The sequence below is a fragment of the Mesoplodon bidens genome (genome assembly GCF_964165515.1).
Source record: "Mesoplodon bidens genome assembly, chromosome: 17".
NCBI classification, from domain to species: domain Eukaryota; kingdom Metazoa; phylum Chordata; class Mammalia; order Artiodactyla; family Ziphiidae; genus Mesoplodon; species Mesoplodon bidens.
This window is the reverse complement of record NC_138174.1, coordinates 50,188,814-50,213,800: the sequence shown is the minus strand read 5'-3', so window position 1 is coordinate 50,213,800 and position 24,987 is coordinate 50,188,814. Positions and strand designations below refer to the sequence as shown.

General features: G+C 37.1%; 1 protein-coding gene across 1 annotated transcript in view; it reads right to left on the bottom strand.

Annotated features, from left to right (window-relative positions):
* Positions 1–24,987, bottom strand: part of SCEL (sciellin) — a 330,241-nt gene that overhangs the window by 286,761 nt on the left and 18,493 nt on the right. The window contains exons 2-4 of the mRNA XM_081214834.1: positions 24,219–24,308; positions 20,298–20,348; positions 2,711–2,918 (exon numbers count right to left, since the gene is read on the bottom strand). The gene's annotated coding sequence lies outside the window, so the exon portion shown is untranslated. The remainder of the gene's footprint in view (positions 1–2,710; positions 2,919–20,297; positions 20,349–24,218; positions 24,309–24,987) is intronic.

The following is a 24,987-nucleotide window of genomic DNA, read 5'->3' as shown; positions in this document are numbered from 1 at the left end:
AATTGTATGCTGATATTTGAACTTTATTATGTAAACAGTGGGGAAATATCCTGTTGACATTCCTTATATTTTTTGATATGTTTAGATATGGTCATTTTAGTCAGAAACATATTAAAAGGTCCTAGGATCTTTCAGTTTTGTAATAGGTTCCTCCATAGAAGAAGAAATCTACAGAAGAGAATAACCTTTGTAAATACCCAAGTTCAAACCTTAATAGCATTCACTCTTAGGAAAGTCCTCTGTATGCCTAAGAATTCCTATGTAGTAGCTCAAATTAATTTACTTTTTTTCTGTTCTGTGTTCATTGTACTTCCTCTTCACCGAATTCCAACTCTAGAACTCAGCCTTGCAACAGAGACAGACGGAGACACCAGATCCATTCACGGATTGTCCCAGTCTAAATAAAATCAATCCCCAAGTTTCTATCATGCAGCTTATTTTCCAACATTTCCAGCACAGTCAGGATTATCTTGGATGCTCTAACCAAGCTTTCTTTGTTATGTCATTCAAGGAATATTTAATGAGCACTATCTGATGAAGGCATTGTAGTTAAGTGCTGAGAGACATAAAAGGAAGATTTAGATATATTTCCCCTTGAGACCTGTTTATACTTTGAGTATTTTGCTTTAAGATCAAATTAACAATTTCTTTCAAGCTTTGATTGATTTGTGCAGCTAATAAAGGCCAGTTATATAAAGAACAGTTCAATCCATCAGTCAGTGAATATTTACTGAGCTTTTGCTATATGCCAAACACCAATGTTAGGTGCTGGGGATGCAGCAATGAGCAAGATAGGCCTAGTTCCTACCCTCAAAGAGCTTACAAATCTAGTTGTAGCTAAAGACAACAGCATGACTGTGAAATTTGTATTAGTTATCTAAACTCTTTTTAAAACGTTATTAGTTATAAAGGGGAGTAAAATATATATGGCAAAATGTTAATTAGTTAATCTAGGAGAAGAGTATATGGATATTCATTTAACTATTCTTTTGATGTTTCTCTTGAGTTGAAATTTTTCAAAATAAAATGGTGGAGGAAAGTTTAATAAGAACAAATCAGTAAAAATGTAAACATTTTAAGTCATATTTCTTTCATAATCTAATACTTTTTTGCTTAGTTGTAATATTTCAGTGTTCTATGACTTTCAATTCACTTATTTCCATATTAGAACTCCCAACGCAGAAACCAAAAACATTACTTTAAGAATAACTGCAAGACTTGGTTTGCGTTTTCCCTATCACAGAATGTCCCGCCCAAAGGCAGCACTGTGGCTCTTGAATGTGGTAAGCATTTTTGTTAAACTCTCTATAAAATATGTCAGCATACTTAGTTTTTGGCTAAGTAAATAAGGAGAATTACAATGTCCAGACCTGCTATTTGCTGTCATTCATTTGGCATTTCTTAAGCTATTTTCTAAGGCAAGTATATATGTTTTAATGATTATAATAAACTATAATAATCAATAACTCAATGTGTTTGCTGTATATATGCTAAGATGTGCAAGATAGAACCTCTTCATTCTACTAGTGGTGGGACAGAAATGACACCACCTATGGTGTATCCAAATAAAACAATGGGTGTTAAGAGAAAAGTATGGATGGATTTAAGTGGCTTTTAACAAAGTCTTCCTATGACTCTTAACCCCAGACTCACCAAATATTATCATTGTTTGCATTTTTATTTTCTCACCATTTCAAGTTGCCAGATACATCTTTGTCTCTGATACATGATATATCTGTATTTTCAGAAAGGAATGCATATAGGAGAAAATCAAGGGCATAAAAGTGAGAGCCAGTGATTAAAAGTGAAAAGGAGCATGAAAAAAAGTTACGTAGCAAATAATATGACCTCAAAGACCTGCTACAGGTATTCCTAAAGAAAAGAAATACAGGTATCCCCTGCTTTTTGGAAGTTCCCTTTAGGCTCACTTGGCTTTTATGAAAGACTTAACATTAGTAGCTCTTTTTTGATAACCAAAAATGATCTGAAGAGGATTTTCATTTTTATGGAAAAAAGCAAAAAAGCAAAAGTAGCATTCAGTGTTGGTTTTGCAGTGACCCAGTTATAGAGGCAGTGTGTACCCCGAGCAGTGAGAGTGGCACTGCCAAGATCCTTCTCTGGGAACTACACTCAGCATCTCAGACTCAAGCTGCCATAGCTTTGAACAGTGTCTGGGAGCATCTGTGCTTTATCTTGATTTACTTTGTGTATTTGTTAGCAAGATGTGTCCTAAGGTAATTGCTTCTTTGCTTTACGCCATTTTGGCTTAGGAACTTTCAGATAGTGGGGAAAACCTGTACAGGTTAACAGGTAAGTGACATCTCCCCTCCATTAATTCAAAAAAATGTGTTGCATGTCTGCTATGTGCCAGACACTATGCTAGTGGAGATAAAAGAATACAGTATAGTCTCCACTTTCAGAAAACTTGCCAGACGTGCATGATGGAATAAGAGAGATGATAGGTATAGTGGAAAGAAGCAATGTAGGTCTTGGACTCAAACTCACATTAAGTCTCTGTCATTTATAAACTATAATCATACCCCAGGGATATTGTAGGGAGGGTTCCAGACCACCAAATAAAGTGACTATTGCAATAAAGTGAGTCAAACAAGCTTTTTGGTTTCCCAGTGCATATAAAAGTTGTGTTTATGCTATACTGCAGTTTTTTAAATGTGCAATAGCATTATATCTAAAAAAATAATATGAATACCTTCATTTAAAATATACCATGGGCTTCCCTGGTGGCGCAGTGGTTGAGAGTCCGCCTGCCAATGCAGGGGACACGGGTTCGTGTCCCAGTCCAGGAAGATCCCACATGCCATGGAGCAGCTGGGCCCGTGAGCCATGGCCGCTGAGCCTGCGCGTCCAGAGCCTGTGCTCCGCAACGGGAGAGGCCACAACAGTGAGAGGCCTGTGTACTACAAAAAAACAAAAACAAAAACAAAACAATAAAATATACCATATTGCTAAAAATATGCTAACCATAATCTGAGCCTTCAGCAATTCATAATCTTTTTGCAATATTAACATCAAAGATCACTGATCATAGATCACCATAACAAATATAATAATAATAAAAAAGTCTGAAATATTACAAGAATTACTGAAATGTGACAGAGACATGAAGTGAGCAAATGCTGTTGGAAAGATGATGCCAATAGACTTGCTTGAGGCAGGTCCTCCACAAATCTTCAATTTGTAAAAACTGCCATATCTGAGAAGTGTAATAAAGCAAAGCGCAACAAAACAAGATATACCCATTGCCTCGGACACATGATCTGACCTCTCTGAGCTTCAAGTTCCTCATCTGTAAAGTTCAGATAATAATACCTACCTTGCCCTATAGTCATAGGAATTAGTATTAAGGTATGTAAACTGTCAGGCACACACAACTACTCAAAAAATCTTTACTACAAATAAATACTTCAATAGAGGTACGTGTATAATGATTAAAAACCACAAAATTTGCCCCTCCTAAAATTTTACCACTCAAATAATTTTGAAAATTATGCTATCAGTGAGTGTCCTATAGGAAACTGAGATTTTGAGTAGAATCTAATGAAGGGACCCTTTACAGGGATGGGGGCAGGGTTAGTAGGGGACCCAACAAGGATACTGAATCCCCCAGGGGCCATTACACCCCTAGGCCTGACCCCAGTGGTAGAAGAGACTTGGAAGTGGATCATCCACTCTATAAACACGGAGATGACAGCTCAGACTCTCAGAGTCTGATGTCATCAAAGATAACTAATACCCTCACTCAATAATCAGCAGGTTTATTACAATTTCTTTTTTCCACTTAGGTTGCCTGCAAGAACAGAAGTTGCTAGCCAGTTAACACAACAGTTTACACTGCTCATTGAAAAATAAAAAATAATGAGTTGACAGTAAGTGTACATAAATATTCAGACAACCAAATAATTTAAACAAGCCTACTGCTCCAGAAGTGGGTCAAACCCAGCAGAATACGGTGGCACCACTTTCTGGCTATTTTGCCTCTATTAATTTAGGTTACCTATATTAGCCACCATGCAGCCTACAATGAAAATTCTTAGGTCTTTTTGCTCTTGAAATGCTGTTAAGCTATGATTCTGTAGTAGATTTTTTAATCTAAATTTCACATTTGACCTTTGTCCCTGTTAAGATAGTTTTACTTCAGTACTTCATTTCAACATATTAAGATATTTATACATTCCATCCAAATTAGCAGCTTTATATCATCTAAAAATTCAATAAGCATGCCTTTCTATGTCTTTTTTTAAGTTGCTGATAAAAAGATTGAATGTGGTAAGGACAAGATCAGAGACATTTGTAAGCATTCATTTAAAAAATTGAGAATCTTATATGTACTGGGCTCCGTGTTAATTTCTGGGGATGCAGATAATGCAGAACTAAGTAATAAAATTTTGGTTAGAGATAAATGCTACCAAGAAGCAAAATATATTATTAAACTAGTGCCTAGATAGGGTATAGGCAACTTGAGATAAGGGGACCAGGGAGGCCTCACTGAGCTCTAACTGATAGCAGTTTGGCTGCCCTGTGCATACTCGATAGAAAAGTGTTGAGGAAGAGAGAAATAGGAAGTGCAAAGGTCCTGAAACTGAAACAAGCTTGACAGATTGGCAGAAAAGAAAGAAAGACAATTTGGGTGGAACAGTAATCAAGGGGAAGAATAATACATGATGAGTTAAGAGAGGTAGACAAAGATCAGATCATGCAGGGAGCTGTAGTCTCTAGCAAGGAGTTTGAATGTTACCCGAAGTGTAATGCCACCTCCTTTTAAGTTGGCACTGACCCCACTGATCTATTTATGAATATAGCTTTAGAACAGTAACTTTACTGTACTAACAATTAGCATAGCTAAAATCAAGAATTAAGACATCATTCATGGGGATGCAAACAATGAAATATTTTCTGCCAAACAAGAATTTAATCTGCCTGAGAAACCTATTCATTTCTTTTTTTTTTAAATTTATTTTATTTTTGGCCATGTTGGGTCTTTGTTGCAGCACATGGGCTTTTCTCTGGTTTTGGTGAGCGGGGGCTACTCTTTGTTGTGGTGTGTGGGCTTCTCATTGTGGTGGCTTCTCTTGTTGTGGAGCATGGGCTCTAGGCATGCGGGCTTCAGTAGTTGTGGCACACGGGCTTCAGTAGTTGTGGCTTGCAGGCTCTAGAGCACAGGTTCAGTAGTTGCGGTGCACAGGCTTAGTTGCTCCGCAGCATGTGGGGTCCTCCAAGACCAGGGCTCGAACCCATGTCCCCCGCATTGGCAGGTGATTCTTAACCACTCTGCCACCAGGGAAGCCCCCTATTCATTTCCTTAAACTGCGTTATATACCGGGATTTTACATAAGCAGTCAGAAGAGAATTTACACAAGCCTCCCACACCCTCTACACACCTACCCACATCTGGGCCCACGAACTCTTCCTTGCCTGCTATTTCTGTGGATGAATTATATTCCTCCTGAGACCAACCCCTCCACCTGTGCATTCACTCATGCCTTCCACCTCTCTCTTAACCAACAACATCATTCCAACTCTTTCCTCTCTCCTCTGCATCGCAGTTTTTGCCTTTTCATAGGCTCATACCCATCAACATTAAACATGCAGTAATTCCTCCAATCTTAAATACATACATACTTACATCTAATTATACAAACCTCTCTTGGTCCCTACATCCCTCTCCAGCAACTACCTTGTTTCTCTTCTAGCTTTTATAGCAAAACTTCTCAAGCGAGTTGCTGATATCTACTGCTTTGTTCTCTTTTCATTCTCTCTTGAACACTGTCCAATCAGATTTCCTCCCCACGGCTTCTGTAGACTCCTTCTTGTCCAGGTTACCTGACCTATCTGCCTTACATATTGTTAGCTGTTCAGGCAATAGCCATTTCTTTCTACCAACTTCAATGATCAAAAAATAGCCATGTGCTTTAGGGGACTTGGGCCTTTCTCTAGACTGAGGGTCAGGAATCATGTTTATTCTCTAAGCCATCCACCCTACCACCATGGCCCTTACTGTTAGCTGGCTTAGAAAGGACACACATGTGTCACAATTCAGACCAATAAACCTGAGGGCGCTTTTGCACTTATAATAAAGTGAATGTACTAGTTAGTTTAACTACTGCCTTAATGGTGAAAATTAAACCGATTGCAATTTAGTCTTAATTATTAATCAGACAGTTACAAACATCTTTTTGAATGTAGGGATTCTGTTTCCTTCTGTTTTGTTGATTAGACTGAATTCTGGAGGTCATTGTTTCAGGAATGATTTTACACTCCCATATCTATTCCACTACTCTCTCATATAATGATAAATTGCGCAATAAGCCCTCAACTCAAGTTCACTCCCCACCCCCCATCATCCACGCTTAATCAGGTTCTCTTGTTCTCCACCTTCTTAGAGACACATTCCTTTCCTTTTGGATACTCATCTCTATAATAATACAACTGCTAGTATCATTATTTGAAGATATCTGTCTCCCCCATAAAATTGTAAACTCCTTGAGTGCAGGTACTCTGTTTTCTTCTCATTGAATAGTCAGCACTTGTCACAGTGTAGGCACATAGTAGGTACTTAATTATTATTAAGTAATTATAATTACTTAATAATTATTCGTTGAGGCGAGAAAGTAATACAGAGACAGGAAATCCTCTGCATAGTAATATATGATAATATTTCATGTGCAGAATTGCCTTGCATTCAGACATTCTATTCCTTGTAATGTGAATGAGCTCATCTCATTCAAATGGTATATGAGATAAACTTTTTAAATTCTAAGTAACAAACAAACTCTGGATAACAAATTTAAAAAATGGGGAGGGGGATTTACAGGGTGAATACTGAGGCATTCACAAGATCAGTGGAAGAGTGGACAACAAAACCACAGGAAGGCAGGTGCAAAGGTAACAAGATAGGAAATCTCAGAGCAAGAGTTAAGAGGCCTTATCTCTGGGCACTGCCATTAATAGAGCAGGCCTCCAATCAGACCAGTCTGCACTTCTCTCTCATAAGTTTCAACTTGTCTGAAGAGAGGGTACAATTGGCCCGGCTTGTGTCAACTGTCCTCCTACACCTGGATCAATAAGTTGATCAATAAGTTGACTGGAGTGGCAGTATCACACATTACAGGCATGGTCACTAGAGGCCCGCTCCTGTGTTTTGATCCATTCCCAGCAAAAAGGAAACTATTTTGAGCAAAGTGGCTACCCCAGATGACAACCCCTTTAGATACACAGGGAAGATGTTTACATTGTCCAGCAATCATGTTAGAGCAAGGGAAGGGGCAATTTCAGGGTCAATTCTGTTAACAAAGAAATATTTTCATATAGACTTCTAATTATATTTATTGTGTATTTTTATATTTCTTTATATTTATATTATCTATATTTATTTTCAAACACATAAAAGTAGAGATAAAATACAATGACCCCTCAATGTTCCCATCACCCAACTTTAATAATTACCAATTTTTAATTATCCTTATTTTATCTTCTCCATACCCAAAAGCTTGTTTCCTGGGGTATTTTTAAATAAATGCCAGGTATCATATTTCACCGTATAAATATATCACTGTATATCTGTATTAGGTAAGGAATTTTAAAACCATAATCATAATATCATTATCATACCGAAGAAAGTAACAATAATTCCTTAATATTAGATGTTACTGGTTGGTATACTTCCATTTCTATAAGACTTGCTCCCTTATATCAAAGAGTTTAAATCTAGAAGGGGTGTTAAGACCTTTACTTAAATAAGCAAGAGAAACAAACACCATAAGAAAAACAGAGATGAAGTGCCATGTGGATTGTCCAAGGAGGGAGACGATGGTGGAGACGGAAGAAGTAGAATATATATTAGAATACAATCAGGAACCCAGAAACAAGCGTGTAACAAAAAAATCAAGGGGATCACTGGAAGTTGAGAAAGTCAAGACTCAAAATTCAAATCGGCACCTGGGACTGACGGGCCGAAGTACTTGAAGGAGCAGTGGAAGGTCAAAGGGCCTGGTACAGTCCAGAATCACAGGAACAGAGGACACGGAGCGAGGAAGGGAGACCCAGCTGTCCTGGTCTCAACTGAGAAGCAAGTGAAAATCCCCAGTGAATGGTCTAGAGGCTACAAGGGATGAAACCAAGAAGAGTTACGTCTTGGAGACACTCAGCTGGGGTGCAGTGTGTTTACTGCTGATCCAGCAGAATCTGTTGTTTACTGCTGGCTTTGCTTCTGATTGTATGGGACTGTGATGCATGAGTTGTTAAATATTTGAACATAACCCCTGATTACAAGAGATACTGCCATGACGTTGGCTTTTACCCAGAGTATCCTTGGTGCCTAGTCCAGTGCCTGAAACAGAGAAGGCACTGAAATATATTCTGAAAGAACAGATGAATGCATAAATTTTATATTGCTTCATTAAACTATTTTTAAAGTTATATAGAAAAATCTCACTCATTCATTTACCCTTTATTTTTTAGAGCTCATGCTATGATAGCTTCGTTGAGGGATTTCTTCATTAACTCAGGTAAAAATTGGCTCCAAGAGAAAAATGAAGAAAGAAGATTCTAGAGAAATTATTTTTCAATATGCTTCAAAAAGTATACACTTCCTAGTACTAGTTACAAAACAACCTTAAAAAGGAATTTAAGATTATTGTCAGAGTAACATTTGTATCAACTAAATATTTCTCTTATTTGCAGAAGCATGAGTGTAAAAGTCATAGAACATAATATAAAATAGCTAATGAATGAATGACCTTAACTGAAAGAGAAAGTTTCTTCTTTAAAAGAAAAAAACCTCAACAGCAGTAATATTTTAGAATTACCTTATTCTTCTATAAATCAAGAATTACTTAGGGACTTCCCTGGTGGCGCAGTGGTTGGGAGTCCTTCTGCCAATGCAGGGGACATGGGTTCCATCCCTGGTCCAGGAGGATCCCACATGCCTTGGAGCAACCAAGCCTGTGCACCACAACTACTGAGCCTGCACTCTAGAGCCCATGAGCCATAACTACTGAGCCCATGTGCCACAACTACTGAAGCCTGCACACCTAGAGCCTGTGTTCTGCAACAAGAGAAGCCATCACAATGAGAAGCCGTGCACCACAATGAAGAGTAGCTCCCGTTCGCTGCAACTAGAGAAAGCCCGTGCACAGCAATGAAGACCCAACACAGCCATAAATAAATAAATAAATAAATAAATAAATAAATTTATTTATTTAAAAAAAAAAGAATTACCTAAAGGTCAATATTTCTGTCATTTCTAATAATATTGTGATCTTTTTTATTACTCGCTCACTATTGGGGAAAAAAAGTAGAGTCAGTGTAAATATTATTTGTTATTCACACAAACATTTAATTCACTGTCATCTACATAACTACCCCAATAGTCAAAGGGGTTCCAGAGCAAGTTTTACCTTGTATGGGAGGACTGAGTCAATTAAGCTCCTAAAACAACGTGTTAGAATGAACAAAGCTGGTTCATAAGGGATCACTGAATCATTGTGCAGGAAACATCTTTGTTACATAAACAAGCTTATAAAAGTGCAGTGTTGAGTAAGAAATCTGGTTTGCTCCACAAATCACTGAAGGTTATAGCTTAAAATTATATGCAGTCTCCTCAAACATCTATCTCAGAAGGTTATATGTCTGTGTTTTGGAGGGGGGTTGTTTTTGTTTCTAAGAAATAAATATTCACATTGAACTGGAAAACATTTCACTCTATAAAAACAAAAATAAAATGCAAATTGTGATTTCCAGAGTGAGTCAGAAAGTTATGCCACCACCAGGGATGCTCAGAAGAAGCTGTAGACTCAGGTAGAAGAAAGCAGCTATGAGGCCCTGCAGAGAGGGAGCTGGGTGAATAAATACCCTAACTTCACTCCTTCTGCCCTTCAGATTTCCTTCCAGTGCCTCGTATTGTCTGAACCCAGTAGAAGCCAGAGGGCAAGGGAGAAAATTAATACAATCCATAAAGATCAGCCAGAGTAGGTAGAGAGTGGGTCTAGAAGGGCATTGGGAAATATCCAACACACATTTCCTTCCACCACTGTAATTCCAGTTTCATTAGCCTTACATATTTTTTGGCAGTTTCTCTCATCCCCATGATGGGCAAGTCAAGAAGCAATCTAATAGGTATTCAGGCAACTCAAACTTTCTAGATAGATCTCTGTAGATTCTAGAACTATATTAAAGTCTTATAGAAAAACATAGAGGTGTGGGATGAATTGGGAGATTGGGATTGACATATATACACTAATATGTATAAAATAGATAACTAATGAGAACCTGCGGTATAGCACAGGGAAATCCACTTCACTGTACAGTAGAAACTAACACAACATTGTAAAACAACTATAACCCAATTAAAAAAAAAAAGAAGCCTAATAACTAGAAAAAAGATATATATATAAAGAAGTTCAAGACACGGATTCTTCCCCCAAGATAAAGACTGGAATAAATGGGAACAAGATAATATAGACAACAAGTTGTAGATCATAGAAAATATTGAAGATTTGGCCTCAGGAAAGACCAGTTACCTCCTCTAAGGCAGGTTGTACGTGTGAGTTGCAGGAGTTAACATTTATTAATGGGCCAGGCACAATGTATATAGAGTCTGATTTAATCTTCACAATGACCCTATGAGCTTGGTATTATTCAACCAATTTTACAAATGGGAAACTAAAGCCATGGAGACTCAGTGAGTCACCAACGTTACCCTGCGAATGAGGGGTGGGGTTTAAATGGCAACTAAGATCTGTCTGACTCCGGAGTTTATTTTAGCTATGGTCTTTAATGTTTGTCAAAAGTGGGTGCCACTCTTCTTCCTTTCCCTGGAATTCCCTTCACCTTCTTAGCCTGCCCAATTCTGTTCTTTGTGCTTTTCTTTGTGAAGACAGACCTGGCTCCACCACAAAGAATCCATCATTCCTAGCTCGTGTTCCCACCACACTCTACTGCCAACCTCAGACCTGGTGTCCAGCAGTAGTTTTTCACACTGCATACACTCTAAGGTACTTATGCAGAGGTGCCTCAAAATTCTCCTCATGTGCCTGAAGGTTTACCTCTCATTGTGGAGAGAAAAGACCATAGCTAATTTGGGTACTGTGGAGAAGACCAATCTCTGGCTGAAGCATAGGAGGAAGTGGCAGCTGGTACAAATGGAAAGTGAGGTGAGGTCAAACTGTAAAAATTTAAGAGGGATTTTCATAGGTATGCTGGCAAGAAACATGATGGTATATTATGTACTCAAATTCAGATTTCAGAAAATAATGGAAAGAGCACAAAATATTAAGATAAAAATATTAATGTGTCCTACAGAGACCAAATCTTTCACTTAAAGAAAACCAAATAACAAGCTTCTCTAATGCCAAGGAAGTTATTGTTATGCAAATAGCTGTTGTGTTTCTGTTAATTACAGTTTGTTCTCAGTGAAAGAGGAGAAAAGTTTTTATCTTCAAAAATGGAAATTAAACCAATTTTAAACTATACAATGAAACAAAAAAATTGCAAAGTGTTTTTTCTATAATTAACACTTTTCAGTGACCCCATTTTCTATGTTGTCAATAGACAGTTGTCTCACAATTTGTATGTTATTTTTTCTGTCATTCAGTAATATTCAGTAATTTAGTAATTTTTGTCTTTCAGTGATAATAAATATTCCATTATTGGTTAAAACTTGTACAAAAAGCAAACAAAAGTCCACATGCAAGATGAATAAGAATTTAACACTTGTAGAAATTCCTCCCAAGCTGAAATGCAAGGCTAAGATTAAAAAAAAAAAAAAAATCCTAGCTGATTGGATCTAGAGTTAGCTCTGGAACCTAAGCTTGGTACTTAGGACAAATTTTGGGAATCTCTAACCCCTAAAATGAGATTTTCCTTATGCTCAACAATATGATTCTAGCCTCTGTGGCTACTACCCAAAACATTTTTGCAATGGGGATAACTTTAATCACTAACATTACATTTTTTTCTTGGTATATTTACAAGGTTGTACAATATCACCACTATTCCTTACCTGTCACTCTCCAGTCCCTCCTCCTCCTAGCCTCTGGCAACCACTAGTCTACTTTCTGTATCTGTATATGGATTTGCCTATTCTGGACATTTCATACAAGTGGAATCATACAATAGATGACCTTTTGTGTCTAACTTCTTTCCCTTAGCATAATGTTTTCAAGGTTCATCCATCATGTATCAACAGCATGAATCAGTACTTTATTCCTTTTTATGGCTGAATAATATTTCATTGTGGGGATATACCACATTCTGCTTATCCATTCATCAGTTGATAGACACCTGGATTGTTTCTACTTTTCGGAATTATGAACAATTTTGCTATGAACAGTTGTGTACAAGCTTTTTTGTGAACATATGTTTTCAATTCCCTTAGGTATATACCTAGGAATGGAATTGCTGCGTCATGTGGTAGCTCTACAGTTAACTTTCTGAGGACTATCAAACTGTTTTCCAAAGTGGCTATACCATTTTACATTCCTACCAGCAATGTATGAGGGGCACAATTTCTTTACATTCTCACTGACACTTCTTACTTTTTAAAAATTATTATTATAGTTATTCTAGTATATATGAAGTGGTTTTGATTTGTATTCTCTGGTGACTAACAATGTCATTTAAAATAATAACAATAAAAATTAGGAAAGTGTTATTTCTATGAAAAAATAGCAATAGTAAATGTTTTGTATATTAACGTAGATAACATATTTTCCAAAACTGGAAAATGAGAAGAGTCATATTGTTACACATTTTGGCAAATCTGCTTAATATTTGGCTTAAAATAGAAAAGAGCTGGATTCTCATGTCTGCTTCTACATTTAATCGGCTATGATATGTTGTGGTTGAAGTAGATGAAGAAAATCCAGTTTTAGATATGTGATTGGAAAAGGGAGGAGTATTTTAATTGCCTTTTCAGATAATTACAGATACTGTTCAATTGATAACTGGGCAGTGGTAGTTTTTAAGAGGTTAGATGCAATATGGAATTTAAAACCACACCAGTGAATCTTTTATTCTCTGTTACAGTAAAATCTATTGGCTTATCTTGCGCTTCGAATAGATTTCCTGCCCATGATTTTGTAACATCCTGCATTGGCCATTTGGCACTTATTGGCTCACTGAGTTACACAGATCTTCCAAATGTCGACTCAGTTCATGACATAATATTTTTAAAAAGCACATCCATTAATTTAACCAACAATCTCGTTAGAAAAATCTTTAGGTGTTAGGAAGCTGTCAAGTTCATGGTGGCAGATACAATTTTTACAAAATACTAATTTTATCATTGGCAAAAAAAAACACTATTGTTTTCCTGAAGTGACAGACTCATTTCATTCACTTTCAAGAAAATATCTGCCTAATAGCTAAGGCCCCCCAAAATCATAGTTTGTCTGTCAACTGTTCTTTCAAGGAAAAATGATGTGCTACAGGGTAGTGGGGATGTGACAGGCTGGTTCGGCTTGTGATTCAAACACTCATGCAAACGTTGTCCTTGAAAGAACTAGGCATTTTGATATGTAGAAGCGTTTCATAGATACTTCCCATTTCATCACACTGATTATTAAAAACGGTGTACTTAAGGGTCAAGATTTCATACAGTTAATACATTTTACTGCATTATCAAAGATATTCTTAAGTGAGAATGACTACTTTTTTTTTTATTATATAGACACAGAAATAGCAGCTTTTTTTTCCTTTTTTTGAAGATGTTGTGGGTAGGAGTTTATTAATTTATTTATGTTTGCTATGTTGGGTGTTCGTTTCTGTGTGAGGGCTTTCTCTAGTTGTGGCAAGCGGGGGCCACTCTTCGTCGCGGTGCGCAGGCCTCTGACTATTGCGGCCTCTCTTGTTGTGGAGCACAGGCTCCAGACGCACAGGCTCAGTAGTTGTGGCTCACGGGCCTAGTTGCTCCGTGGCATGTGGGATCCTCCCAGACCAGGGCTCGAACCCGTATCCCCTGCATTAGCAGGCAGATTCTCAACCACTGCACCACCAGGGAAGCCCGAGAATGACTATTTTTTTGCTTGACACAAATATGCAGATACAATGATGACTATATACTACCGATACAGTTCAGTGCCACTGCCTTGATTCCTGTTAAGGAGCCGTTTTAGCCACTATTTCTCTTGTACCATCAGTGCAAATGTTACCATAGTGGAAAAGGCAAATAACACCTTAGTATTACTATGAAAATAGTTTTAACCTTGCAGAACTGCTGCAAGGGTCTCAGGAACCAGAGCTGTCCATACTCTGAGGACTACTACCCTAGGCAAACTACTTAGTTCACATTGGAATACTTTTTTTTTTTTTGGCCACACAGTGCAGCATGTGGGATCTTAGTTCCCTGACCAGGGATCGAAACTGTGCCCCCTGCAGCGGAAGTGCGGAGTCTTAACCACTGGACCGCCATGGAAGTCCCTAGAATAGAATACTTCCGAATAAGATGTTGGTATTTATGCTATTGAGAAAATTGGAAAGAAGTGGGTTCTTTTAGGGAGCTCTAGAATTTTATCTCTACAGTCCTCTCACCTATTCTTTCACTTGCATTGCTACAGACACTATCCAAGATCAGGCATGTATTGCTTTATATACAGATAACTCCCTGGACTGCTCATTGGTTTCTGTCTCCAAAATCTCCTCTCTCCAAATATTCTTCTGTGCTAACTGCTGCAGATTAATATTCCTAAAGCCCACTTTGATCCCTTTGTGCAGGCATTTCCAGTGACTTTTTCTGCCTAACAAATAAAGTCTAAATATCTTCATTTGACTTCCAGGGTTCCCCTTGTTCTGGGTCCAACTTCCAGAGTTTTCCCCCACTTTTTCTCCATGCTTTCCAACCTCAGAACATACATAGCATTTCCCAACTTGTAGTGTATTTGTCTGAACCCCCTTTTCATGTTTGGGGCACTTCCCCACCTTTTGAATCTTCATAGATGGCAGAGTCTACCTCTCAGTAAAAAGGCTGAAAAGGATGGATCCTTGCTTTCCCAGGAAGTGTGGTAGTTAGAACATGGCACATGAGCAAGGCTCAGCCAATTATCAGGATCAGACTCTTCAGGATTTTGAATCTGGAGCTAGTGACATAAAGTTCTAGGGAGGTGGTAGATTTATCTGGCAGTGTCAGGGGCAGGACAAAGAGTCACATGGGGAGCTGGGGTAGCAACTAGTATTCAGTGGCCGCAGCAGCACCTGGGAATACCTAGCAGTGTCATTGGCATTGGAGCTGGAAGCTGTGGAGCCCAGCTCTTCACGTTCCCTGGGTGAACTTGGTACTGGTGACTGGTCATGACTAAGAGGAAACAGGGTTTGCTGCTGCACAGGAAAGTCAAGTGGCAAAATCAACATGCTCAAAGTAAATTTTTATTCACTTTTGCCATGTAAGAGACAAAATGTTGGAAGAGTGTAGAACAGACTTTTCTTCGGTCAGTTATTCTGAGGTAGTAGAGCTTGAACTAATGAAACCATGGTCACTATTTCACAGGCCATAAAGGTAAATCAGCTGTTCTGTGTTTTTTGGTCACACACCATTGGATAGAAGACAGAGGTGGAAAATGATCATACTGTAGTCCCAGTAAATGACAATATTTGTGTCAATGTCAATATTAAGATCATACTCCAAACGCACAGTTCAGTGTATCAGTTTCAGTGTCTTCACATACACAAACTAGAGTCCATTGACTAATTCTGTCCCTCAAATCTAATCTGGCAGAAAATCTCATTTATTTCATGGAATTTGAATTGGCACTTACTACCTAGCTACTTATATCAGTACACTAGGAGGGAAGAAGAAACATTTCCCTCTGTTAGGCTCACAGGATGAATAACAGAAAAGATACCACATTAAACAAAACTTCTGGTACTTGATTTTTTTCCCAGAGGGCTGATAGGGGTGGTTATCTGGTCTTTACTAATTTCTTTCATGTCCTAAGTTTGCTATTGTTTTCATGATTCCCTTGACCTCTGGATGCCACAAGCATACAAACGATTTAACACTGTGCAAACAACAATGTATTAGTCAGAACTTTGGTAAAGTTCTCTGTGGCAATTTTGAGAAATTCCACTACAAAGGACAGATATAATTCAAAGTTTGGTAGTAAGGAGTGTGAGTTAAGAAGTTGAATTTTATATGACCTGAAGTTTAGAACGTTTAAGAGAGACTGACTCTCATTTTTGAGTATGAAAAGTTTTCCTACATTAAAGATAGAAAACAGGGCTTCCCTGGTGGCGCAGTGGTTGAGAGTCCGCCTGCCGATGCAGGGGACACGGGTTCGTGCCCCTGTCCCGGAGGATCCCACGTGCCGCGGAGCGGCTGGGCCCGCGAGCCATGGCCGCGGAGCCTGTGTGTCCGGAGCCTGTGCTCCGCAACGGGAGAGGCCACAGCAGTGAGAGGCCCGCGTACAGCAAAAAAAAAAAAAAAAAAAGATAGAAAACAATTACTCTCAGTCCCATGTGGCAGATGGAAATGACAGCAGGGAGGATTTAAACTAGAAATTGGAAGAGCTCTAAGGATTATGAAATGTGGGTATATATTGTCACAGGATTATAGAGTTTTATTTTTTTTAAACAGGGTAGAGTTGATAGTTATTTTCAAGTAATTTTAGCACAAACTAAAAACAGGATGACTTAAATTCACATCAAGATTATTTGCAGGGATGGAGTGATATAGGAAGACATATCTCTGCCCTCTGAGAGTTACAATATTGAAAGGAGGGTGAGCAGATTTAGCCAAATATAAAAGTAACTGCAAAATAAAACAAAGTATAACTGATAGATACAAAAACAAAATCCTATATTTCTGCAGAGCATATCACTGTAATGACAATTTATCAGATTATATCACTGATGACAAAAACTGAGATTCAGATGTCTCAGCCCATAGGCTGTGTTTGCTCCTCAAAGTGGAACTGAGCATTGGTTGAGTAACCATAAGATGGACTAACTATAGAAAATAAAAAGAAGTTGCCATTTGGCTATGCTATATAGCAATATCATTTAACACAGTTTGGTAAACAGAGTTGAACATTACTAGTTTTCACATCTTTGACCAAGTGTACAAGGAGGGAAAGGTTTTAAGTTAGGAAAATTTGCAGAAGGAAGAAAATGTGCTTAAAAAAGGATCTTTACAAGTACAAAAATTTCAATTTCTAAACAGAGCTAGAATATTTATAATTTTAAAGTTTCTACAGTATGTCCATGTATATACTCTGGTAGTTGAAAGCATGACCATATAAAAAATACCATAAGAAAATTTCTACACAATCATTGAGTAAAAATGAAAGAAGGGTTTTAAAACTTGCTTCATGTTCAGTGCTATGCTGTGGATACTTAGTAAATACATTCATATTTATTTCTGAAATATTTATTAAAATCAAATATCCACTTATAAATGGCATTGATTTTTAAATCACTTAGCCTGTCTGATTCTCATACATATGTGCTAGAAATAAGCTTTCTGGAAATAAGATGCAGAGAAACACTGTTTTCACATTTCCCAATGTCCTACTAATGTTAGCAGGACCATGGCATCCCTAGTAAAACAGCCTTCTTCAAAAGTCAAACTGTAAAAAATAATCTGCAGTAAAATGTAACCTGATATATGGTCATTCAACATTCATCAAGAAAATGCTGAAACAGCAGTAGAGAAATTGGCAATGGCATGACCAAAACAATTTACCAGAAAAAAAAAGTTTAATTAAAATGAAAAAATATAATAAAAGAAACACAAATAAAACATTTTCCTATAATATTCAGAAATGAGTTTTAATTATAATGATCAGCACTGAGGAGTGTGATATTTAAGTGAACACTCGCAAACACAGCTTGTGTAAATGGAACTTGGTACAATCTTTATAGACAGCTAGCCAGAAATTCAGATCATAAGCCTTAAGAAGGTTTATAACATTGACCAAGTTTTCTACTTTTAAGAATTTACACTAATGATGCAACCACTACAGAAAACAGTATAGAGGTTCCTCAAGAAATTATAAATGGAACTACCATATGACCCAGCAATCTTACTTTGGGGTATACATCTAAAAGAAATGAAAACAGGATTTCAAAGAGATATCTGCACCCCCATGTTCATGACAGTATTATTCACAATACCCAAGATATGGGAACAACGTAAGTGCCCATCAGTGGATGACGGGACAAAGAACATACATACAATGGAATATCATTCAGTCATGAGAAAGAAGGACATCTTGCTCTTTGTGATAATATAGATGGACCTTGAGGGCATTATGCTTAGTGAAATAAGTCAGACAGAGAAAGACAAATACTACATGATCTCACTTATATGTGGAATCTATAAAAGCCAAACTCATAGAAACAGAATCTAGATGGTAGTTACCAGGGGCTGGAGGGTGGGGGAAAGGGGAGATGTTGGTCAAAGAGTATAAACTTCCAGTTAAAGATGAATAAGTTCTGGGGATCTAAGGTACAACATAGTGATTGTATTACACACTTGAAAGTTGCTAAGAGACTAGATTTTAAATGTTCTCACCACAAAAAAGAAATGGTAATTATGTGATGTGTTGCAAATGTTAGCTAGTGCTATGGCTATAGTCACTTTGCAATGTGTAAGCGTATCAAATAAACATTGTTGACTACCTTACATTAATATGTCAATTATATCTCAATAGAGGTCCAGGGTGGGGGGAGAACCTACCTTAAGGAGAAAGATATACAGTCAACAATATTCACTATTTATAATAGCGAAAAGTTGGCCCCATTAGTCTTCCATGGGGAAGGCAACCATGAGAATCCTTTGCTAGGATCACCTTTGTCTGCACTGTAATGACTACACAAGAAACAGCAATAAATACGCTAATCAATGTTTTTCAGCTTGTGTAATTCAGAGCAGAGGGTCATTTTTCCTAAGAAAATGTCTGGCAATATGTGAGGAATTTGGTAGGACTGGGAGTGGGACAAAGGGTTCTATAATACTTAGAAAACTATGTATTAGTCTTCTCAAGCTGCCATGGCAAAATGTCATAGACTGGGTGGCTTAAACAACAGAAATTTATTTTCTTACAGTCCTGGAGGCTGGACATCTGAGATCAGGGTGCCAGTATGGTCAGTGTCTAGTAAGGGTTCTCTTCCTGGCTTACAGATGGCTATCTTCATTCTGAGACCTCAACAAGATGGGGAAAGAGAGAGACAGGGTCTCTGGTATCTGTTTTCATAAAAGCACTAATCCCATTATGGGGTCCCCACCTTCATGACCTCACCTACACTAATTATCTTCAAAGTCTCCATCTCCAAATGCCATCACATTTGGTGGTTAGGGTTTCAACATACGAATTTTGGGGTGACACAATTCAGTCCATACCACTATAATAAAGAATAATCTTTCAAAGTCAGTCTAACTATAGAGTGGTTCTAATAAATGGTAATTATGTTAAATTTATTCCGCTTATATTGGCTAAAGATCTAGCACCCTGATGCAATTCTTTAAGAAAAAGGGGGGGTACTGAAAAAATGTCCTATTAGTATGACAGTATTAGAAAATAAGATTCTGAAATAAATGACTGTGAAAACCACTGAGTAGAAGAATGCTGGGAGAATAGGATAAACCCACAGTGCCCAAGTATCACTTTTCAGATTACTTATTAATTCTCCAACATAGAGATCTGGCAGTTACAATCTGAATTTAATGATGACACTTAGCATCACTAGTAGTGGGACAACCTGACATTATATATCTCCGAGTTAGATGTGAAGTCACAACGTTACTGTGTTGTGAATGAAGTATTCTTCACAAATATGCTTAATCTGATTTTAATCAAATCCAAATCTAAACTTCAGTGTACATAAAATAAAGGGAATAGAGGAACAGGTTAAATAACATCATGAGAAACAATCAGGGTATAGAATAAACTATATAAGACAATTGGCCTAGACTCTTCAAAAAGTCAATGTCATAAAAAAATGGTCAAAATTGTTCTGGTTTAAAAGAGACAATCATCAAGTTCAATATGTCAAATTCAATACATTCAAATATAAATATATATATAGTATCTGGAGACAATTGGAAGAATTTGAATATGGAGTGGATATTAAATAATGTTATAAAATTATTAAAAATTTTCTTGGATATAATAATGGCATTGGGATTAAGTAGAACATTCTTAGAAGTTGTACGATGAAGTATATTAAGGAGGGAAGTTTCATATGTCTGCAAATGACTTTCAAATATTTCTACAAGAAAATAAATTTACACATGTATATAGACAAATATTTAAAAATTTGGTAACATTAAAAATTGTTGAACTTACTGGGCATAGATGAATGCTTTTTTGTATCATCCTTTCACCATTTCTGCATATCTGATGTTTTAAAATAAAAAGTTGTCAGAAAGGCAACCTAAACGTTTCATTAAAAAATAAATAATTCTAAATAATATATTGAGTAAAGATGTAAGTTATAAAACATAATATAATAAATACCCATAAATATACCACCCAAGATCTAGAACACTAGCAATATCAATAAATCTACATATATGCTCTTCTTCATCCTATCTTCCAAACTCCTCCCCAACTATCTTGATATTTTTAAGATTCATTATGGAAATATTCAAGTATACACAAAAGCTCTTGCCCCAGATGTGCAGTTTTGTTTTCGTATTTTAGTGGTTTATCCTTAGAGAATTCCCTTACCATTTGCAAAAACAGAAACACCTCCAAGGTGTATACTGTCCAGAAGTTTAAAATTCTGTAAAGGAAGATACTTTCAGAGATATTAAACCAATATAATATCAGAAGGAGAAATCCTTAATACAATTCTTAACCTTTCTGAGGATACACTCTTATTTCAGTTGCAACCAGTTCTAAAATACAGCATTATTTTGGATATAATATTTCTTTCCGTACAAAACCAAATAGATTTTTAATATGAAATACAAAATATCTTTTATAACTAGCATCACCTTGAAGAATCTGTTCTGGTACTTCATTCAGTTTAATTCATTGCTATTGTGAAATGAGCTGGTAAAACAGAAATGAAACTTAGTTCTCTGTCCTGAGGACCAGTTGAATGGAAAGCACGTATACCAATCAGAAGACTAACAGTCTTTGAATTTGATAATTAAAGTGGCTAACTTCGCTGTGGTGCAGTGGTTAAGAATTCACCTGCCAATGTAGGGGACAAGGGTTCGAGCCCTGGTCTGGGAAGATCCCACATGCCTTGGAGCAACTAAGCCCGTGCGCAACAACTACTGAGCCTGTGCTCTAGAGCCTGAGAGCCACAACTACTGAGCCCGTGTGCCACAACTACTGAAGCCTGTGCACCTAGAGCCTGTGCTCTGCAACAAGAGAAGCCACTGCAACAAGAAGGCTGCACACCGCAATGAAGAGTAGCCCCTGCTCACCGCAGCTAGAGAAAGCCCGCACACAGCACAAAGACCCAATGCAGCCAAAAATAAATAAATAAATACATTAAAAAATAAATAAAAATAAATAAAGCAGCTAACACTCAAGGATGAAGAAAGTATTTTAGTTACTAAATGGAGTGAACCTAGCAGAACATTGAATGATTAAGAACAAGAAGCTTTTAAAAAAAAAAACAAGAAAAAAAGAAAAGAGAAGAAAGACTCGAGTCAAAGTTTATAGTGCTGTTAAAGAGGAAATAAGAAAAGGAAGTGGTTTATAGAGTGAGGGTTTTTAATGTGTTAACTTGAGTTTTACCTATAATGGCGGGAAATACAAGAGCCACCATTAAAAAAAAAAAACAAGAACAGAAAAGCTAATACATTATGGGATGAAACTGTTAAAGCATAAGGTAATTATACTTTCCCATTAATCAGTTCTCCATTGCATATCTAGATGCTCTCTCGTGGTCTGATTTTAAACGATGATAGAATGTTGTACACCTGTTAAGTGCTGGATTATCTCATGTATCTTCTAATTTTCACAGTAACCTCAGAAGACTAGAATCATCCTTTCCATTTTATAACTGAGTTAACTGAGGCTCGGAGAAGTTAAGTATGGATACAGATCACAAAACTACTAAATGATAAAAGTAAATTTTGAACTCTGGTTTCCCTGGCTCCAACTTAATGCTTTTCATTTGCTAGGCTAAACCACCTCAACGGCCTAAATAGGGGTTCATACGTGAAGCCTACCTTCAGAAGACATGGGATTTCTGAACTGTTAACAAGTATATGATTAGACAACTTGATTACTATTTAATCAAATCTGAGAACTAGAACTTAATAAACTTTTAAGCATTGCCAGTGGTGGTTAGAAAGGGAAAGAACAAACAGTTCCCAGAGATAAAGTACAAAAAATTTATATGTGTGTGTGTACATATATATACACACATACACACACATAAACACTTTAAATATATATGTGTATATATATATATACACATGCATTTAAAAACATGGAACTCTAGTAAGCAAAAATGATGAAAACAGTCATATATTTATGTTGCCTATCAGCTTGGTAACTTTATTTTAATGCTAGCAAGAGTACTATGACACAGGTCTAATACAATTGTTCTTGGAGTTAAGACTGACATTATCTTTCTTGAAAGTGATGTACAGTATGTAAAAGTTTTAAAAAGAAAACCTGTTCATCTGGTATGCCTGCTTCTAGAAATCTAGCCCAACAGAAAAATAATGGTGATAATCACAAATTTTTGTACAGAATGATGTACAACTCAACATTATTTATAAGGGTGAAAGAATGGAAACGACTGAATAACAAAAAGGGAATTATTGAATAATGCATGGTACTTTCCTATGTTGCTTAGTATGTAGTCATTAAAATGAATTTATCAATTATTAATTATACAAAAATTACTACAACATAATTCTGAGTAAAAAGTAAGATAGAATGCTGGATATACAGTATAATCTTAAAATATCTTTAGAAGTATATGCACACATAGAGAAGAAATATTAGATGAAAATATACCAAAATACTAACAGGTATTATTTCCAGGTTTTATGATTATGGGTTAGTTTTCTGTTTTGTTTTTTTTTTGTCTGTACTGCGCTGCTTGCGGGATCTCAGTTCCCTGACCAGGGATTGAACCCGGGTCCTCTCTCTTCTTTCCTTGGTTAGTCCAGCTAAGGGTTTGTCAATTTTATCTTTTCAAAGAACCAACTCTTAGTTTGGTTCATCTTTTCTATTGTTTTTCTGATCTTTATTTCATTTATTTCTGCTCTAATCTTTCTTATTTTCTTCCTTCTGCTAACTTTGGGCTTAGTCTGTTCTTTTTCTAGTTCCTTAATGCATAGAGTTAGGCTGTTTATTTGGGATCTTTCTTGCTTCTTAATGTAGGTCTTTACTGCTTTAAATTTCCCTCTTAGAACTGCTTTTGCTGCACGCCTTAAGTTCTGGTAAGTTGTGTTTCCATTTTTGTTTGTCTCAAGAAACTTTAAAATTTCCCTTTTAACTTCTTTGATCCACTGGTTTCTCAGAGCCCCAGTAATTTACCCTCCTTTTATCCTTGCCTTTTAACATAAACTTGCAGGTTCTTTCACTGAAGTCATAGAGCCTATTTCTTTTATTCCTTGAATCTGGACTTGCCTTGGGATTTCTTTGTCTCAAAATTATTTTATTTTCTTTAATCAATGTTCTTTCTGGGTTGTTCTTTGGCCAATGGGTAATTAGCAAACATGGCACAAGAAGGAACTTGAAAAGTATTGGTACAATCGGGCTTTCCATGCTCTTGCATGTTGCCTTCACCATGAGAAGTCCATGTTTGTGTCAACCAACTGATCCCAGGATCAGAAATGCCAAAGCCATCCTAGCTGAAGCCATCCTAGGTTATTCAAGAATCATCAACCCCCAGGAAATTAGTGAACTCAGCCCAAATCAGCTGAATATCTTAAACTTTTTAGTGAAATAAATATTTGTTAAATAAAATTTCATTGTTGTTTGCTGTATGACATTACTTGGCAAGAGATAACTTGTATACTCCATTCAATGGTGGTTATGCTGAAGCTGGTCTATTAAATTTCTTTCTTCGGTCTTGCCATCTTTCTCTGATTTCCTTTTCCTATGCTCAAATAAGCACAAGGGAAGAGCAATATACATCCACTACCTAAGCAGACTGTCAAGAACAGTGAAGAGTCTGAGACTTTACCTTGCTTGCAAGCTAACAACTTAGCCTGCCAGTTTCAAGGATACTGGTAGAAAACACAAGACCCTTGCATCAGAGAAGAGTAGTAGTTTATTACTCACAGCAGGAGTGTAGCCACAGTATCATTAATTTTGTGCTGCTTCCCCAAGCCTCAATTCCCACAGGGAGTGACGAAGAGGGCCAGATGATACCTGCATATGAAATGGGTTGTATTTCAGGAGAGGAATTTCGAGTTTAGGGAACCCAAATCTCTTAAGACAGGTACTTGTTGAGCCTGACGTTTGCTCCAGAAGGAGACATCTTCATTATATTAGACAGCAAGCATTCTTGCCCTTTGCTCCAGAGGGAAACACTATCCCTGACTTCCAAGGCTGTGTGCTATATAAACATTCTTGAAAAGATAGGCCAGAACAAAGTGTAGTCCATGCTTCACTTGTGAGACAAACAGATATGTGAGAGACTCATAAAGAATGGGAAGAATTTCTTCCAACAGAGACAGATGTCTTCCAGGAAAGAGACTGCAGTCTCTTCTTCTAGCCAGTTATTCCCCATTTTTAGAAGAGTTTCTCTTGGCCCCTCTCCTCCCCACCACTTCCACCAGGCTGACAATTCCCAACTGCCTTTCATTATCTTGACTCTCAGACTTATTATGTAGACTGAGAAAGGGTGTCAGGCATCAGTTATTTCAGAGCCAGTTTCTGTAGCTGCTATGCAATCTTGAGCCTAATTCTCAGGCAACAAGAAAAGTCCCCATTCTGTTACAAATGAACCGTATTGCTCAGTGTGTGGACGCTCAGTTAAGCTGTATGCTCAATCGGTATTTCCTAGGAAATAATGCAAGCTGGCAGCAGAAATGTGATAACATTTCAC